The 20,576-nt window shown below is 43.1% G+C and overlaps 1 protein-coding gene across 2 annotated transcripts in view; it reads right to left on the bottom strand.

Moving 5' to 3' along the window:
- The window catches only part of KIF3B (kinesin family member 3B), a 52,671-nt gene extending 32,505 nt beyond the window's left edge, over positions 1-20,166 (bottom strand). The window contains exon 1 of one of the 2 annotated variants that reach the window (XM_012455207.2): positions 20,079-20,166. The gene's annotated coding sequence lies outside the window, so the exon portion shown is untranslated. The remainder of the gene's footprint in view (positions 1-20,078) is intronic. The other variant, XM_064382312.1, reaches the window with a different exon arrangement.
- Positions 20,167-20,576: the final 410 nt, after the last annotated feature.

Here is a 20,576-nt window from a genome sequence, read left to right as displayed (position 1 = left end):
AATATCTAATAGTCCTTGACCTGAACCCCAAGTGGTAGCAAGAAGAATCCTCTCCAACACCAGTCTCTCCTTTTCACATCCAGCATGCTTTGCTCATTTATACTTCCTGCCTGGCTCTTGTAGACATCTCTGTCTATGACCAAATTCATGTATGTATGATTTGATTAGGAAAGGCCTGATATACTAGCCCATCTTCTAAAATGCCATCTCCCAAGGCTCTGTAATGACATAGAAAATGCTTATCATAAATGAAAAAGCAGTTTACAAAATTGAATCATTGCATGCAATCACCATTATACAAAAAAAAGAAAGACACAAGTAAAAACAGCAATAGTGGTCAACCTTGAATAATAGTACAGGTGATTTTCCCTGCTCTTTCAACATTTCTGTATTTTCCAAATTCTCTTTAATAAGTATATGGTATCTCCAAATGGGAAAAAATAAAGGTCTGGCAATTCCCCAGGAACAACCCTGCAAGGAGGTGCAATCTATGGGCACACAGAGTGCATACTAATGCACCCCTAATCAATGCATTCCAAAGCAATGTCCTCTAAGATCAGATCAGGCAACCACCTGCCAACTGCCTGGCCCAGAGTTCAAATACTCAGAGTATCTGAACTTCAGCCCGAGCCAAAGATCACATGAGCCATCAGAAAAGCACTGCAACGCTCGAGCAAGATAAAAGCAACTCCCTGCTAACCAGCCTAAACCGATTCCCTGGACAGGCTTCTCTCAGGGGAAGCAGCTGTTTGTATCCACCTCATCACCATCAACACTCCTCCCTTTTACAGTGATTCTAATTGTTTCTGAAGTATCAGTCCTCCAAGTTTGCAATCCCTGAACCACACCAGGAAGGCAAGTCCAATTCCAGGTCTCTGCTTCCTACAATGGCCAGTTTCACAATGGGAGTTACACACTTTTTTTTTTTTTAATTAATTAATTTATTTTTTAAGACGGGTTTCACCATGGTGGTCAGGCTGGTCATGAACTCCCAACCTCAGGTGATCCACCCACCTTGGCCTCCAAAGTGCTTGGATTACAGGCGTGAGCCACCATGTCCAGCCGAGAGTTACACACTTTTTAAAACAAGATTATCCATCTTGGGTTGAAAAATAACACCACTGCTATGCAGAATTTTTAAAAGGACATTTAATACTATTGAGGAAATGGTTCTACATTTGCTTTTATGTGCATAAAATATATCTGAAACAATTCACAAGAACCATGTAACAATTACCAGATAAGGCTTTCCCTAAAAGAGATGGGTGGATAAGGGCCAAAAATAGAAAAGAAACTTTTCATTGTATACCCTTTTTTTCTTTTGAGACCAAGTTTCACTCTGACGCCCAGGCTGGAGTGCTGTGGTGCAATCTCGGCTCACTGCAACCTCTGCCTCCCATTCAAGTGATTCTTGTGCCTCAGCCTCCTGAGTAGCTGAGATGACAGACGTCTGCAACCATGTCCTGCTAATTTTAGTAGAGACGGGGTTTCGCCATGGCAAGGCTGGTCTTGAACTACTGGCCTCAAGTGATCTGCCCACCTCAGCCTCCCAACGTGTGTATATCCTCTTATACCTCTTGAGTTTTGAATCATGTAAATACATTACTTAGCCAAAAAATAAAATAAAATCAAGGAGAAAGAGAGAGATGGAAAGGCTTTGTGAAATTAAACAAATATACAGGAGTCACTAATTTTTCCCATTTTATCTATCCATTTGTGCTGACCATCATGAATATAAGACAATAAAAATGTTTTAATTGATACATGAGGGGACCTAGTAGGTCCCTAAATTTGGGACCTACTTGTCCCAAATTTATGATGAAGCTTCATAAAAGAGCTTCTATTAGGTCCACAGCAATAGAACTTTTAATTTTCTAATGTAAATGTAGCAAGTCATACAGCATCAGCTCTAAAAAGCATTTAGAGCAAAGCTGTCAAATAAGAAACCAACAAAATATATTCTAGTTGGCCGGGTGCAGTGGTTCACACCTGTAATCCCAGCACTTTGAGAGGCTGAGGCACGCAAATCACAAGGTCAGGCGTTCAAGACCAGCCTGGCCAACATGGTGAAACCCCGTCTCTACTAAAAATACAAAAAATTAGTTGGGCATAGTGGCGGATGCCCGTAATCCCAGCTACTCGGGAGGTTGAGGCAGGAGAATCCCTTGAACCTGGGAGGTGGAGGCTGCAGTGAGCCGAGATCATGCCACTGCACTCCAGCCTGGACAGCAGAGCAAGACTCCATCACACACACACAAAAGATGTGTGTGTATGTGTGTGTGTATAAAAAATATAAAAAAGATATTTGTGTATATATATGTATGTATATATATGTGTGTGTGTGCACATATATATATATATTCTGTTACTACAGGCCTTATTTATAAACATAAGGTCATCTTTTTTGTAAGCCAAACAGCTGTGTGAACTGTATAAAAACTTTCAAAATGTTCCTTACAGAACATAGAAGAGCCACAGCATCTCAAATTGGCACAACATACTTGAGGGCAGTCAGGCAATCAATGCCAAAACTCTACATGTGAATACTCCCTTGAAACAGCAATTCCATTTCTTGGAATTATTTTAAGGACATAATTGAGTAACTAAGTACACATGCAACGATGTAATACATGTTTGTGTTTGTCACAACACCATCTCTAAGCACTTAAATGCTCATCAGTAAGGGAGTGTTTCAATTATGGCACATCTCTACAATGGGAAACTATGAAGTCATTAACAATGGCAACAAATCTCTAGGTATTTAGGTATGAGCAATATCCAAGACATATTGTTGAGTGAAGAAGAAGGCTACTAAACCGAAGAATTACTATGATACAGTTAATGTTTATGTGTACACGCACATGTGCAGATGCAGATTTGGGGAACACAGTGTAAAGACACCGTTAAAAGCATGAGCTTTGGTGTTCAACAGGTTTGGGTTTGAATTTCTGCTCTGCCATTTACTAGCTATAAAATCTTAAGAAACTTATGCAAGTCATAGTTTCTTCTTCCACAAAGCATGGTTAATAACAATACCTCCCTTAAAGAACTGTTCTAAGGATTAAATAAACTAATGAATGTTAAATGCTTAGCTTTTACCATTGAAAAGTACTAATACATACTCAGGAAACGCACGCAATATTGACCTCTAGGGTGGTGAGCCTGCAGATTATTTTTTTACTTTCTTTGTATTTTTTGATGGGTGCATGTATTTTGTTTTTTATAATCAAGGTGAGAGAAGCAATAAAGCAATGTTTTCTTTGGAGAAAAGTCCAGAACCTTGATTTCAACTTAAATGTATGAAGAAGACATGCTAGTTCTCTGGAAAGAAACCTAAAAAGGTCACAGTCAAGTAATATGAACAATAAATGCCTGCCCTGAATTCAGACTGGAGCCATGTACTCTGTCATTTGATCAACGAACAAGCAAATAAAGAAAGCATTTAAATAAATGGAAAGAGGAAAAGAAACTCTTTCTGGCATTCAATTGTAAAACATTCATAAAATACGTTCAAAAAATATATTCAAGTCTATTGGACAACACCTACCATTCAGAATCAATGTGAGTCTTGGGTTTTATTGTCTACAAGAGTCACAACTCACAGTATACCAAGAGCTTCATGTGAGCCCTCTTTTAATCCTCAAAATCACCTTAGAAGGCAGGCAGGCATTAGCCTCATTTAAAAAATAAGGATCAGAGACTCAGGGAAATTAATTTGCCCAAGGTTACACGACAATTAAGTGGAAGAGTCAGGATTTAAAACCAGATTTGTCTTATTTTAAAACCCATATATGAACTCATATATTTTTAAAACACTTGATATATATGCATATATACATGTGTATAACAATATATGCACAGATTGAAGCAATTCAAGCTGTACAGAGTATACAGTGAACATGTAAATCTTCCTAACATATCTGCATTACTCCCTCTTTTTTTTTGAGATGGAGTCTCACTCTGTACCCAGGCTGGAGTGCAATGGCATGATTTTGGCTCACTGCAGCCTCCGCCTCCTGGGTTTAGGTGATTCTCCCGCCTCAGCCTCTCAAGTAGCTAGGACTACAGACTCGTGCCACCACTCAGCTAATTTTTTTATTTTTAGTAAAGACGGGGTTTCACTATGTTGACCAAGTTGGTCTTGAACTCCTTACATCGTGATCCACCCACCTAGGCCTCCCAAAGTGCTGGGATTACAGGCATGAGCCACCGGGCCCAGTCTTTTTTTTTTTTTTTAATCTTTTTAACTCAAGTAGCTGCATACTTTATACCATTGTACTTCTTCCTATATAAATCTTGGAGAACTCTTTCTCCCCATAACTCATTTTTTATTTATTTATTTATTTATTTTTTTGAGATGGAGTCTTGCTCTGTCACCCAGGCTAGAGTGCAGTGGCATGATCTTGGCTCACTGCAACCTCTGTCTCCTGGGTTCAAGCGATTCTCCTACCTTAGCCTTCTGAGCAGTTGGGATTATAGGCAGGCACCACCATGCCTGGCTAATTTTTGTATTTTTACTAGAGACAGGGTTTCACTATGTTGGCCAGGCTGGTCACAGACTCTTCACCTTGTGATCCGCCCGCCTCAGCCTCCCAAAGTGCTGGGATTACAGGCGTGAGCCATTGCGCCTAGCATGTTCGTTTGTTTTTTTGAGACAGACTCTTGCTCTGCACTCTAGGCTGGAGTGCAGTAGTATGATGTCGGCTTACCACAGCCTCAACCTCCTGGGCTCAGGCAATCCTTCCACCTCAACCTCCTCAGTAGCTGGGACTACAGGTATATGCCACCAAACCTGGCTAATTTTATTTTTTGTAGAGACAAAGGTCTTAAATTCCTGGGCTCAAGTAATCCTTCCATCTCAGCCTCCCCAAGTATGGGATTACAGGCATCAGACACCATGCCCAGTTGCTTCTTTTTTCTTTCATTTCTGTCTTACCTCCATTCATTCATTCATTCATTCATTCATTCATTCATTCATTCATTTTGAGACAGAGTCTCTGTTGCCCAGGCTGGAGTGCAGTGGCACAATCACAGCTCACTGCAACCTCAACTTCCTGGGCTCAAGTGATCTTCCCATCTAAGACTCCCAAGTAGCTGGGACTATAATCACACTCCACCACATCTAGCTAATTTTTTATTTTTTGTAGAGACAGGGTTTTGCCATATTGGCCAGGCTGGTCTTGAACTCCTGACCTCAGGCAATTCACCTGCCTTGTCCTCCCAAAGTGCTGGGATTACAGTCGTGAGCCACCATGCCGTCAAAAAAAAAGTCTTTGTTTAGTCCATTCCTTATTGAGGGACCTTCTGATTGTTTATGGTCATTTACTACTGCAAACAATACTTTAATGGCTATTCTGAACATACATACTTTTAGGATAAGTGGGAGCAGTTGGTAGGATCCATTCCCAGAGGTAGGAATGTCGTGCACATTCGGTTGTTGTTTTTTAAGAGTCAGCATCTTGCTCTGCTGCCCAGGCTGGAGTGCAGTGGCAGTATCTCAGCTCACTGCAGCCTCGAACTCCTGGCTCAAGCAATCCTTCCGTCTCAGCCTCCAGAGTAGCTGGGACTACAGGTGTGCGCCACCCCACCTGAATAATTTTGGTTTTTTTTTTTGAGACGGAGTCTCCTCTGTCACCCAGACTAAAGTGCAATGGCATGATCTCAGCTCACTGCAACCTCTGCCTCCTGGGTTCAGGTGATTCTCCTGTCTCAGCCTCCTGAGTAGCTAGGATTACAGATGCCTGCCACCATGCCTGGCTAATTTTTTTGTATTTTTAGTAGAGACAGGGTTTCCCCATATTGGCCAGGCAGGTCTTGAACTCTTGATTTCAAGTATCCGCCCACCTCAGCCTCCCAAAGTGCTGGGATTACAGGCATGAGCCACTGTGCCTGGCCTAATTTTTTAAACTGTTTGTAGAGAGGTGGTCCTGCTTTGTTGCACAAACTGGTCTCAAACTCTTGGCTTCATAGATTCGCCCACCCGGGCCTCCAGAGTGCTGGTATTACAGGTGTGAGCCACCATGTCCAGCTCATTTTTGATCTTGATTCAAACAAACCAACTGTTAAGAAATGCACAAGGACCAAGCTAGGTGGTTCACAACCCATAATCCCAGCACTTTGGGAGGCTGAGGCAGGAGGATCACTTGAGTCTAGAAGTTTAAGACCAGCCTGGACAAGATAGTGAGACCCTGTCTCTACAAAAATTTTTCTAAAAATTAGCCAGGTGTGGTGGTGTATGCCTGTAGTCCCAGCTACCCAGGAGGCTAAGGTAGGAAGGTTACATGAACCCAGGAGTTTGCTTGTGCTGCCTAGGAGTTTGAGGCAGAAGTGAGCTCTGATTGCACCACTGCATTCAAGCCTTAGTGATACAGTGAGACCCTGTCTCAAAAAAAAAAAGAGGCCAGGTGGTGTGGCTCATGCCTGGCATCCCAGCACTTTGGGAGGCCGAGGCAGGTGGATCACTTAAGGTCAGGAGTTCAAGACCAGCCTGGCCAACTTCGTGAAACCCTGTCTCTACTAAAAACACAAAAATTAGCTGGGCGTGGTGCATATGTGTCTGTAATCCTAGCTACTCGGGACGCTGAGGCAGGAGAATCGCTTGAACCCAGGAAGTGGAGTTTGCAGTGAGCCTAGATGGCGCCACTGCACTCCAGGCTGGGCGACAGAGCGACTGTCTCAAAAAAAAAAAAAAAAAAGTGTAAGATAACAAGGAAATTGGAACACTGGATATGAGACAATATTAAGAAATTACTGTTACTTATTTATGTGTAAAAATGCTATTATTTTTTAAAAGAAAGTTCTTATCCTCGAGATAAATGAAAATATTTTCAGATAAAATTATATGCTGTCTGGGATCTTTTTCAGGGGTGAGTTGCATGGAAGGTTATAGGTAAAATAGCATTGCCAAGTGCTGAGAACTGCTAGATGTGGGTTCATGATTCACTATATTATTCTAGTTTTACGTGTAACTGGGATTTTCAAAAAAAAAAAAAAAATCACCCTCTAACCAATGGCTTACCATTTAAAATTTTTTTTTTAATTACAGTAAAAAAACCCACATAATATAAAATTTACCCTCTTAATCATTCTAAGTGTATAGTTCAGTAGTAGTGTTAACTATACTCACATTGTTATTAATACATTTCTAGAACTTCTTCATCTTGCAAAACTGAAACTTTATAACTGTTGAATAACTCCTTGTTTCCCCCCTCCTCAGTCCCTGGTAACCCTGTTTCCATAATTTTGACTACTCTAGATACCTCAGATAAGTGGAATCATAACAGTATTGTCTGTCTGTTTTATCTGTCCTTTTGCTGGTTTATTTCACCCAGCACAATGCCCTCAAGGTTCATCAATACTAAAGCATGTGTCAGAACTTCCTTCTTTTTTAAGGCTGAATAATATTCCATTCCTGTATGTACCATATATATATATATATATATATATAGTTTGTTTTTTTTTTTTTTTTTTTTTTTTTTTTGAGGCACAGTCTTGCTGACACCCAGGCTGGAGTGCAGTGGCGCAATGACAGTTCACTGCATCCTCAAGCTCTTAGACTCAAGCAATCCTCCCACCTCAGCCTTTTGAGTAGCTGAGACTATAGGTACGTACCACCATACTCAGCTAATTTTTAAAAATTTGTTATAGAAACAAGGTCTCACTATATTGCCCAGGCTGGTCTGGAACTCCTGGGCTCAAGCAGTCCTTCTGCCTTGGCCTCCCAAAGTGCTGGAATTATAGGCGTGAGCCATTGCGCCCAGCCTGTACCACATATTCTTTATTCATTCATCTATCAACGGACATTTGGGCTGCTTCTACCTCTTGGCTATTGTGAATAATGCTATAGGCAGAGAACCACAGCAAAACATGTATTTAACAGGCAGAGGTAGCCTAAATAGCCAAAAAGAGATTCAGACACACCTGGGATTGAAACCCAGCTCTACCATTCTTGTTCTTTTTTTTTTGAGACAGAGTCTTGCTCTGTGACCCAGGCTGCAGTATAAGTGGCGTGATCTTGGCTCACTGCAACTTCCACCTCCCGGGTTCAAGCAAATCTCCTACCTCAGCTTACCAAGCAACTAGGATTACAGGGGTTCACTGCCACCATGTCCAGCTAATTTTTGTATTTTCAGCAGACAGCAGGTTTCATTATGTTGGCCAGGCTGGTCTCAAACTCCTAGCGTCAAGTGCTCCACCCACCTTGGCCTCCAAAAGTGCTGGGATTACACATGTAAGCACTGCACCCAGCCTATCATTCCTAGTTCTGAGGCTCTGTTAAAGTTTTTTACCCCTCAGAGCTGATGTTCTCATCTGTAAAATGGGAACACCACTAACACCTGCTGCTTGGGGCAGGGTAACGACTAGAGGAGGACAGGCAGCAAGTGTCTGGCCCACAAGCCGTAACTCTACCCTGACCCAATTTACAGGAGAAAAAAAACAGAGACTTAGGGAAGTAACATGGCACACTGAGTTAATAAGTGGCAGAGCAAGCCGAATCCAGGTTGACCTGGCTCCGAAGTCCATGGCCTTTCTTTCATACCAGCATGTCCTAAATGTCAGTAATCTGATTGCTTCTTCACAATTTTTGCCATGTCCATCACCTGTACTACTATTTATTTAACATTTTTTCTTTAAATCTACTTTCTTTTAACACAAATTTATTTTAAAAATAACTTTATGGCCAGGTGTGGTGGCTCACACCTGTAATCCCAGCACTTTGGGAGGCCGAGGTGGGCGGATCATGAGGTCAGAAGATTGAGACCATCCTGGCCAACATGGTGAATCCCCGTCTCTACTAAAAATACAAAAATTAGCTGGGTGTGGTGGCGCACATCTGTAGTCCCAACTACTTGGGAGGCTGAGGCAGGAGAATCACTTAAAAACCCAGGAAGTGGAGACTGCAGTGAGCTGAGATCACGCCAATGCGCTACAGCCTGGGCAACAGTGCGAGTCTCCATCTAAAAAAAAAAAAAAAAACTTCATGATATGTAAATTATATCTAAAAAGTTGGGTTTTTTTGCTTGTTTGGAGACAGGATCTCACTCACTCTGTCACCCAGGCTGGAATGCAGTGGTGCAATCATGGCTCACTGTAGCCTTGAATTCCTGGACTTAAGTGACCCTCACCTCAGCTTCCTGAGTATTTGGGACTACAGGTGCAAGCCACTGAACCTGGGTAAATTTATGTATTTTTTGTACAGATGGGGTCTTGCTATGCTGCCCAGGCTGGTCTCAAACTTCTGGTTTCAAACAATCTTCCCACTTAGGCCTCCCAAAGCGCTGGGATTACAGGAATGAGCCACCACATCCAGCTAAAGCTTTTTTTTTTTTTTTTTTTTTAAGATACCTTTAGAGGATCCTAAGAAGAAAAATGTACAGTTCTCTGTTAGAATTTTTTAAAGTTCTAACTTTTCACAAATCACTTATTTAGAATTGTTCTCTTATGAGGCTGAGAGAGAAGGAGATGTTCTCTATAACAGCATTATACGTGATTATAAAAAGGTACACACAACTTCAGTGCCCAATGCCAGGGACAATATAGCGGGAACTATTAAACTACTAATGTGTGGTAATAACTACTAAACACAAAAACATAGCAAGGTGTAGTGGCTCACACTTGTAGTCTCAGCACTTTGAGAGGCTGAGGCAGGAGCATTACTTGAGGCCAGGAGTTCAAGACCAGCCTGGGCAACATAGTGAGATCCTGCCTCTATGAAAAATTTAAAAATCAGCTACGAGTAGTGGCACACACCTGTGGTCCTGGCTACTTAGGAGGCTGAGGTGAAGGATCACTTAAGCCCAGGAGTTGGAGGTTACAGTGAGCTATGATCATGCCACAGCACTCCAGCCTGGGCAACAGAGTGACACCCTATCTCAAAAATAAATAAATAACAAAAAAAATAGATTGGCCCTAGTGGCTCACGCTTGTAATCTCAGCACTTCGGGAGGCCAAGGCAGGAGGATCACCTGAGCTTAGGAGTTTGAGACCATCCTGAGCAACACAGTGAGATCCTGTCTTCACAAAAATAAAATAAAATAAAAATTTAAATAAATAAATACAAAAATATGGGAACATGGCTATGAAATAATGTTAAATTAACATTTCCAAATACAAAATGGGAAATATGCTTTGAATACAACTTTCTAAAAATGTATCTGTAAGTAGTCAAGTAAGCTGAAACCTGAATTAGGATATCATCACCATAGGTAAATTCCTTACCCAAATTATAGTTACGTCTGTCTTTTCAGTTTTAGTTTAACACTGCCATGTTTAACACATTACTTAAGGGGGGTTGCCTTTGTAATTTAAGATTTTAACATTAAAGGATCTAGTTTAAAGAAATCATCAGCAATGCAGACAAAGGTTCACACAAAATAATCATCACTAAGATATTCTCTGAAGCATTACTCCCAACGTTTAACACTGAAAATAGCCTAAATAACAGCAATGAAGGAAACAAGGAAGAAATGCAAGCCTCTGAGATAAAATGTATTTAGGAATACGTTTGTACATAGACAGTAAAACATTAACAGTAGTTATTTCTGGGTGGTGGATCTTAAAGTCAATCTTATTTAATCTTTTCGGAAGTTTCCTCATGTTTCCCTCAGTGGAAATTAATTATTTTTATAATCAGGAAAAAATTATATTTTTAAAAAAGGCTGACGATTGAAGAACTAAAGAAGGAAAAGCATTCCATATATTTCTTAGGCTAGAGTCTAACTTCTTGCAGATCTTGCAAAACTAGTAACTACTTCCACCAAGGACTATCTTCTTGTGGTTATCTTTAGGTAACTTGAACTGATATTTTATCTTACCTAGATGGAATCTTTTATGATTTGCCAGCTAGGTTTTTTGCTTATGTTCTTGAAATGTGTTATAAAGTAATGATTACTGCAGTCCACTAAGCAGCTAGAGATTGTGCTTTTAGATAGGGCTTTTAGTTTCTGTTTCATTTATGTCACACACAAAAGGCTAAGCAAGCCCTTCCTGAAACCACTGCTGAAGGTGATGTGAAGGACTCCAGAGTGGTTAAGTCCCAAGCTCCCAATAATCTATGGCAATTTCTATTTCACTCGAACCCATTTCCATTTATACACCATATTCAAGCATGACAAAATGCAAGTGCTGCGAGTGTCTTGCCAAAAACTTTAAAAATAAAAACCACACCCACCATGATTATCGCTGGTTCACTCTCTAATGCAAATTATGAGTTAAATAAATCAGCATGCTAAAGATAGATCTTCCTGTGTGAAAAGCTCAATGTCTGCAATCAGTGTGACAAAGTAAAAAGACACAATGTGTCACCATGATTAACTGAACCTCAAACATGAACATCCCAAGCTGCTGTGCAGATGTGTGATGCTGATAAGATGAACTGATTGTAATGCTTTCTGACTGCCAAGAAATACGCTCTAAAAGCCACACCCGAAAGGTCTGGGAGAAAGCCCAGTATGAAGTCACCAACAAAGAAGAAAATATCACCCAACTCAAGGTTCAGTCTTTTGGGCAGGGCTGAAAGGGCTTTGGGAAGAACTGTCCTATATCTTTATTTTGCATATATATGCATATATGCATATATATACAGATATATATGAGAGAAGCCTAGAGAGTTTAAGTCACTTGCTCCAAGTCACACAGCAAGTAGCAGAATTGATATTAGAATCCTGGCTTTACCCAGGTCCTACCACCCTTTCAGGTCAAATTTTCCTATAATGGCATAGTTCTTGACCAAGAATCTTTCTGGGAGTCTAGAAAGATAGGGAGGGGTTGAAACGAAAACAATGAGCCCATAGGGCAGAGAAAGAAAACTGAGGCACAATGAGATGGAATCTTTTAACAATTAGTCAGCGGGAGTTATAGGGGACTTTATCCACTGTCTTCTCACCCAATGTAGATATTTATCACCAGAATCAAGATACAGTTTAGAGCTAAATGACTCAGAATCCAAGCTCACAGTTCCTACCTGCTTCAGCTGTTTTGGCCCTGAAGTTAGACCACTAAGAAGTGTGACAGGTAGCTTATCTTACCAAATGAAATATCTGTTTGCAGCCTCCTCAGGCAAGTAGTAACTGACACCCATCTAGCTCAAAAGTTTTCCCCTTGATTTCCTCAAGTATTCTTTGAAGTCACTTTTTTTGTCATCATTTAAAATTAATTATGCAGGTATGGAAGAGAAAGGACTTTGATAAGACAGCTAAGATGTGGTCACTGCCCACCTGAAAAGCAGATGAACGTAAGAATGGTAGAAAGAGCAATAGACTTGGAGTCAGCAGATGTGAAGTTATTGAACTTTTCTGAGCCTCTACTTTCCTCTTCTGGAAATCTGTGTTACAGGATTGCTGTGAGGTCTTAAATCTAAATGAAGCAACATGTGTAAAGTGATTACCACAGCGCTTGGCTAATGTATGCTAGCTATGACGATTATTTTCATTGTTGTTATCGTTGGTACATCTTAGTTTTGCTACTGATTACCTAGATGAGAGTATCTCAAACTTGAACATGCACAGGAAACATCAGGGATCTTGGGAAAAGGCAGACTCTAGTTTATTAGATCTAGGCCTGTTGTTGTTGTTTTCCTCTACTTTTTTAAAAAATACAGATGAGGGGCTGGGCGCAGTGGCTCACGTCTGTAATCCCAGCACTTTGGGAGGCCAAGGTGGGCAGATCATGAGGTCAGGAGTTCGAGACCAGCCTGACCAACATGATGAAACCCCGTCTCTACTAAAAAAAAAAATTAGCCGGGCATGGTGGCACACACCTGTAACGCCAGATACTTGGGAGGCTGAGGCAGGAAAATCACTTGAACCCAGGAGGTAGAGGTAACAGTGAGCCGAGATCATGCCATTGCACTCCAGCCTGGGCAACAAAGCAAGACTCTGTCTCAAAAAAAAAAAAAAAAAAAAAAAAAAGGCCGGGCGCGGTGGCTCACGCCTGTAATCCCAGCACTTTGGGAGGCCGAGGCGGGTGGATCACGAGGTCAAGCGATTGAGACCATCCTGGTCAACATGGTGAAACCCCGTCTCTACTAATACAAAAAATTAGCTGGGCATCGTGGCGCGTGCCTGTAATCCCAGCTACTCAGGAGGCTGAGGCAGGAGAATTGCCTGAACCCAGGAGGCGGAGGTTGCGGTGAGCCAAGATCGTGCCATTGCACTCTAGCCTGGGTAACGAGCGAAACTTCGTCTCAAAAAAAAAAAAAAAAAAAAAAATACAGATGAGGTCTCACTATTTTGCCCAGGTTGGTCTCGAACTCCTGGCCTTCAGTGATCCTCCTGCCTTGGCCTCCCAAACTGCTGGGATTATAAGCATAAGCCACTGCACCCAGCCTAGATTCTGCATTTCTGACAAGGTCCTGGGGACATGGGCACATGTCCTCTGTCACAGAGAACACACTTTGAGCAGCAAGGATCTCCCTGACTCTGCACCTAAAAGATGCTTAATAGTACTGACAAAAACAAGTGACCTCTCCATACTGCAATGCCTTCATCTGTAAACTGGGGATAATAAGTACTCCACATGGTCTCAACTGACTGACAATTAGTAAATGAGAATGCACAGGAAAGAGCATTCTAAACTGCAAAGTTATACGAGTAGCAGTGGTAGCCAAGTGCAGTGGTTCATGCCTGTAATCCCAGCACTCTGGGAGGCCAAGGCAGGAAGATTGCTTGAAACCAGGAGTTTGAGACTAGTCTGCAACATAGCAAGACCCCATCTCTACAATAATAATAATAATTTTTATTTATTTATTTATTTTTTGAGACAGAGTCTCACTCTGTTGCCAGGCTGTAGGGCAGTGGAGCAATTTCAGCTCACTCTAACCTCTGCCTCCTGAATTCAAGTGATTCTCCCACCTCAGCCTCCTGAGTACCTGGGACTACAAGTGTGCACCACCACACCTAGCTAATTTTTGTATTTTTAGTAGAGATGAGGTTTTGACATGCTCGCCAGGCTGGTCTCAAACTCCTGATCTCAGGTGATCCACGTGTCTCAGTCTCCCAAAGTGCTGAGATTACAGGCATGAGTCACCACACCTAGCTATCTACAAAAAAAAAAAAAAAAAATTTTTTTTTTGAGATGGAGTCTTGCCCTGTTGCCCAGGCTGGAGTGCAGTGGCACCATCTCAGCTCACTGCAACCTCCGCCTCCTGGGTTCAAGCGATTCTTTTGCCTCAGCCTCCTGAATAGCTGTGATTACAGGCATGCACCACCATATCTGGCTAATTTTTGTATTTTTAGTAGAGACGGGGTTTCACCATGTTAGTCAGGCTGGTCTTGAACTCCTGATCTTATAATCCGCCCGCCTCAGCCTTCCAAAGTGCTGGGATTACAGATGTGAGCCATCACGCCTGGACCCCAAAATTTGTTTTTTAATTAGCCAGGCATGAGGGTACATGCCTTGGTTCCAGCCACTTAGGAGACTGAGATAGAAGGATCTGAGCCTGGGAGTTCAAGGCTGTGGGGAGCCATGATTACATCACTGCATACCAACCTGGGTGACAGAGGGAGGCCCTGTCTCCAAAATAAATAAATTAATTAATTAAATTTAATTAAATAAACAAGTAGCAGTAGAAAGACTATTAGTCTTACTATTCACAATGTTGAATGTACAACACTGTAATGCCCAGATTTACAAGTACGATTACTGGAATATATAATAATGAGGCTCTAATTCCCTTGCTCAGAAGAGATACTCCATTCAAGAATCCTCTAGGAATTCTGGTAGAGTACAACAGATTTTCCAGGGATTCTCAAGTCAAAGGCTCTGAAACTCTAGAACTGTCATTTGGTGGCCAGGAAAGAACCACTTTGGCAGGGAGAGAGTGGCCATTTGGGGCACCGAGTGAACTCCACTAGTGATTCCACTCCTTCTTCCAGAGCTGGCCAGATTCCCTCAGCCAAGATCCCGAGTCAACACTGCAATGCCAACAGCACAAGACAGAAAGACAGATGGGTACTGCCCTGGCAAAGCCCACACCTGCCGCTCCACAGGCTGGCTAAGAGCCATACTATAGAAAAGCAGGGCTCTTTTCTTTTCTTTTCTTTTCTTTTGGTTCACAGTGGGAACTTCAAGTTTCAATCAGTTACACCTGGCTAGCTTCCGTCAGCATAATCTGCGATTTCCTCCCCACAGACTATAAAGTGTGATGCTTATACCTTGTGCCTCTCCTCTAAGGGGCTCAAAATAAACTATAAATAATTCTTCCTCATAGGGCCCCTTAGCAAAGAGTCCTCTCATCATTTCAGAGGCAGATGGCATCTCTAACACCTACTTAATTGCTCAGGCCAAAAACCCAGGAGTCATCCTTAATTCCTCTCATTCTCTCACCCTCACCCCACCATCCTGCTGGTTCTACCTCCAAAACACATCCCCAATCCGTCCTCTTTTACCACCTCCACTGCCACCAGCCTAGAAGGCCACTATCTTCTCTTGCCTAACCTCCTAACTAACCTCCTGGCTGCCACTCCTATGCCCTCTAAAATTTATTGGCCACAGAGGCCAGAGTAATTATTTTAAAAAACAAAAATAGATCATGTCACTCCCCTTTTCCAGAACCTCCAATGATTCCCACAGGTTTTAGGACAAAATCCCAATTCCTTACTCTAGCAGACAAGGCCCTGTATGATCTGAGATGCTCCCCACCACTCCCATCCCCTACATCCACCACCTCCCAATTCTGCCTTCGACTCTGCCTTTGACTCACCTGTCCCAGTCATTCTAAGCCTTCTTGAAGTTTCTAGAACTTACCAAGCTTGTTCCCACCTCACAGCCTTTACCCTTGTTCTTCTTTCTAACACATCTTCAAATGGCTGGCCCCTCCCTGGGAGCAAATCTCAGCAAAAATATCACTACCCTAGCAAGGCCTTTTTTTTTTCTTTTTTTTTTTTGAGATTGAGTCTTGCTCTGTCACCCAGGCTGAAGTGCAATGGCGCGATCTCGGCTCACTGCAGCCTCCGCTTCCTGGGTTCAAGCAATTTTCATGCCTTAGCCTCCTGAGTAGCTGGGACTACAGGCAGACGCCACCACTCCCAGCTAAGATTTGTATTTTTAGTAGAGACAGGATTTCACCCCAGCACTTATTCCTTATCCAAATTCCCTTGTTCATTTATTGGTGTATTTTTCTGTTTGCTGCCAGTAGAATATAAGCTGCATGAGAGCAAGGGATTCATGTACCTTTCTACCATGATATCTCCAGGCTAAAACAGAACTGACACATCCTAGGTGCTCAGGAGATGCTGGATAAATAAAACCTGGGGAGGATAGTGGCAAGTGCACTTGAAGTCCGAAGACTGAATTCCAACATGAAATGGGTCACTCACTCGCATCATGGCTTCTTGGCTTCTCTTCAGATTTCTCAACTATAAAATTGAGATCCTAATTTGCACCTTACCTTCCTTGAAGGGACACAGAGAAGATCAAATGAGTAAGAATGTGTAAGCAAGTGTAAGCATTTTTGTAAACCATTAGGCACCATATTGTTATTGTCAAGTATTGTTACTCTCTGTTACATAAGAGGAGGCTCTTTCTCAGGGACTTGCGAATTAATGGATGAAAAGGCTTAGGAAGCAATCTGAGGTTTCTAATCCAGGCACCTAACAGAAGTCTAGGGACACAACAAAAGAGATTAGAATCTGTGGCTTTACTCTGCAGCCAGGCAAACATAATATATGAATTTATTTAAAGAAGTCAAATAGTGTCAAATGCAGTAAGTTGCAAAGTAAGCTCTGAGTTCCTTGAAGGAGATCAATGTGGGATTGATCTCCACATCCTCCATGTGCCTAGCACAACGGGATTTAGCAAATATTTACTGAATTGGGTGTTGGGCTACCAAACCTGATATCCTACCAACAGCTTTCACCTTTCTTTGAAACCCATTGTAGCATAGAATTACAGGTTCCTGGGGCAACCGTATAAAAATATCAACATTTATATAATGCCATGATGGCTATTGTTTCATGCTCGCAATGATGTTATGGTTGACAGACCTGGTATTATCATGTGTTTTAATTTATTCATTTGCCAATCATAAATGGAAAATACAGTACAAGCACCACATTAGTCCAAATAACAATAGCTAATGTTTACCAAATATGCCGGGCACTTTACATATATTGGGTTCAAATAAATCCTCAGAACAGCTATACATAATATGTACTATTATTATCCTCATTTTTTTTTTTTATGGAGTCTCGCTCTGTCACCAGGCTGGAGTTCAGTGGTGCAATCTCAGCTCACTATAACTTCTGCCTCCCAGGCTCAAGCGATTCTCCTGCCTCAGCCTCCTGAGCAGCTGGGACTACAGGTGCCTACCACTATGCCCGGCTAATTTTTTTATTTTTTAGTAGAGATAGGGTTTCACCATGTTGGCCAGGATAGTCTTGATCTCTTGACCTCATGATCTGCTTGCCTCGGTCTCCCAAAGTGCTGGGATTACAGGAGTGAGCCACCACGCCCAGCCTACTATCCCCATTTTACAGATGAGGAAACTACACCACCAAGGTGTTCAAAATTAACTATGAATAATTCTTCCTCACAGGGCTCCTTACCAAAGAGTCCTCTCATCATTTCAGAGGCACTGAGCATCATTTCAGAGGTAAAGTAGCACCTCTTTGCTCAGTAGCATACAGCTTGGAAGTAGCAGAGCCAAGATTTTAGTCCAGGTAGTCTGATTGCAGGCTTTTAACCACAACTGCCTAACAGCACTGAAAGGGCCTTCAGTATAATCCAGCCTAGTCCCCTCATTTTAAAGAGGAAGGAATGAGAGACAGAGAAGCCCACTTTTAAAGATTCCAGCTCTCAGTCCGGGCACAGTGGCTCACGCTTGTAATTCCAGCACTTTGGGAGGTCAAGGCAGGCAGATCATCTGAGATTGGGAGTTCGAGGTCAGCCTGACCAACATAGAGAAACCCTGTCTCTACTAAAAATATAAAATTAGCTGGGAGTGGTGGTGCGCCTGTAATCCCAGCTACTCAGAAGGCTGAGGCAGGAGAATCGCTTGAACCCGGGAAGCAGAGATTATGGTGAGCGGAGATCACTCCATTGCACTCCAGCCTGGGCAACAAGAGCAAAATTCCATCTCAAAAAAAAAAAAAAAAGATTCCAGCCCTTTTCTGAGGTCCTCACTTTGTATGGTATCTATTTAAATGAAGCTTTACCTGAGATTTTGTTTCCTTGCCTTTTGAAGAAAAGCTTCTAGCCAGTTAAAAGTAACAAAAGAATAATCGTGGCCTTATAACAGCAACTGTTACAAAATCAAACACAACAGTGAATGGAGGATAAAATACAGCATTTACCTAGAAACATGTCCACTTTAATCACTTAATAGATGCAAGATTCTTAGGCAATGGCCAGATGTGGTGGCTCAAGCCTGTAATCCCCGCACTTTAGGAGGCCGAGGTGGGTGTATCACTTGAGGCCAGGAGTTTGAGACCACAGCTTGGCCAACATGGCAAAAGCCTGTCTATTAAAACTACAGAAATTAGTGGGCGAGGTAGTGAACATCTGTAGTCCCAGCTACTCGGGAGGCTGAGGCAGGAGAATTGCTTGAACCTAAGAGGCAGAGGTTGCAGTGAGCTGAGATTGCGCCACTACACTCCAGCCTGGGCAACAGACTGAGACTCAGTTTCAAAAAAAAAAAAAAAAAAGATTCTTAGGCAGGTCCTTTCCTTTACTTTTCTGAACCTGTTTCCTCTTCGGCAAAATGAGGATGACATCACCAGCTACCCGGCAAAGTCTACATAAAAAGTAAATGAAATAATATACCAGTAAAGCGCTTCTCAATCATATGCTTATAAATTGTTATTACTGCTTTAAGCACTTCCCAAAGGACATAAAGATGCCTATTTTCTTCTGGAAGAGTCAACGAAGCCCAAGTAGAAAATGAGAACATGGGCCAGGCCCGGTGGCTCACACCTGTAATCCCAGCACTTTGGGAAGCTGAGCCAAGCAGATCATGAGGTCAAGAGATCAAGACCATCCTGGCCAATATGGTGAAACCCCATCTCTACTAAAAATACAAAAATTAGCTGGGTGTGGGAGGCTGAAGCGGGAGAATCGCTTGGACCCAGTAGTCAGCAGTTGTGGTGAGCCGAAATCTCTCCACTGCAGCCCAACCTGGCAACAGAGTGAGACTCCGTTTCAAAAGAAAAGAAAGAAAATGAGATCATGACCCCAACTATTTCCAAGGGCTTTACCTCAAAAGAGTTTCCCAAGGCTACTGGTAGAAGTCCACTACTTCCCTTGATCTGAGCAGAATGGAGAAGTAAAACTGGGGTTGGAGGTTGGCATTGCAGTAGGACTACCCATATGAGCTGGCACTCTACACACCTACACCTAACCCGTCCCAAAGTCATCTCCTCCTGTAAGTCTTGCCCTCCTACCCTAGACACCTCATGATAGCTGGCTGAGCACTTACTATTTTGCCAAGCTACTTGACATACTCAGTCTCATTGGATTTCCACAGTAGTCTATAATTCCATTTCACAGATAAGACAAAGAAGACTCAGAGAAATTAACTTGTCCAGGGTCACACAGTTACTAAGTGGAAATATCACATCTCTAGTAACTCACTCAGTCTTCAAACTGGCTGCTTGGTCTCCCATGCTAGGGTTCCCTGAGAATGCTCCATCTCCCCATTTAGGGCACTTTCACATACACGTCTCATCACCTTAACCACTCTGAGAAGCAAGGTTAGGACCCCACTGGACAAACAGGTCAACTAAGGCCAGAGAGGAGAAAAGACTTGCCCAAGGTCACACAGCAAGCACGGGACAGCAACGAGGTTCGGACCCCAGGCTCTCGCTTCCCCGCCCTCCTCCCAAACTGGTTCCCTGACCACAGCCCCAAGGCCCCCAGGTGGGCTGCGACCCAGGGTGGTCCTGTCTCGGGGTCGGGCCGCGATCCCGCCCGGGAAAGAAGGGGCGAGGCCGTCCGGACGACCAGAGGATGCCCGGGAGGCAGGGCAGAGGATGCTCCGGCTCGCAGGACAGCAAAGCCAGGCGGCGGCGCGGGCCCGCCAGGAAAATCCCAGGCAGCCACACGGATCGGCCCTGCTCGGCGGACGCCCGGCACCTCCGACTCACCTGCGGCCCCAGCCAAAAGCGGGCGGCGGCGGCGAACCCCTGGCTCAGCCATTCCCCGCTGCCCCGGATGGGGAGAGACAGTGGCCGCTCACTTCCTTAGCAACCTGGCTCAGCGACCCACTTCCTTAGCAACCAGTGTCAATTTCAATAACTTTATTGGGACACGAGCAGCGGACAGGGAAAGCCGGGTGGGAAGGGCCGGGCGGGGCTCTGCTCGGTGCTGGCGCTTAGCGGGGGCTCAACACACCTCGGCCTCCTCACCCACCTAAGCGGGGAGAGTGGCGCACAACGTGGCCTGCCTCAGTTGCTCATCTGTAAAATGGAACACACGCGATTTCAGCTGCCGTTCAACCTTTCCTAAAAGCTTTCACATCCCTTATCTGACAGGTGTCTCAAACTGCTACAGAGATAGTTCCCATTTAGAGTGCCCCCAGTGACTCAATCCAAACACCTGTAGGCATCCTTGTTTCTTTCCCGTCCTTTACCCAATCCAGTCAG

This window comes from Aotus nancymaae, unplaced genomic scaffold, assembly GCF_030222135.1.
Source record: "Aotus nancymaae isolate 86718 unplaced genomic scaffold, 86718_ANA_hifiasm-v0.15.2.pri h1tg000029l, whole genome shotgun sequence".
In the NCBI taxonomy this organism is placed as follows: Eukaryota; Metazoa; Chordata; class Mammalia; order Primates; family Aotidae; genus Aotus; species Aotus nancymaae.
This window is presented reverse-complemented; position numbering and strand designations above follow the sequence as displayed.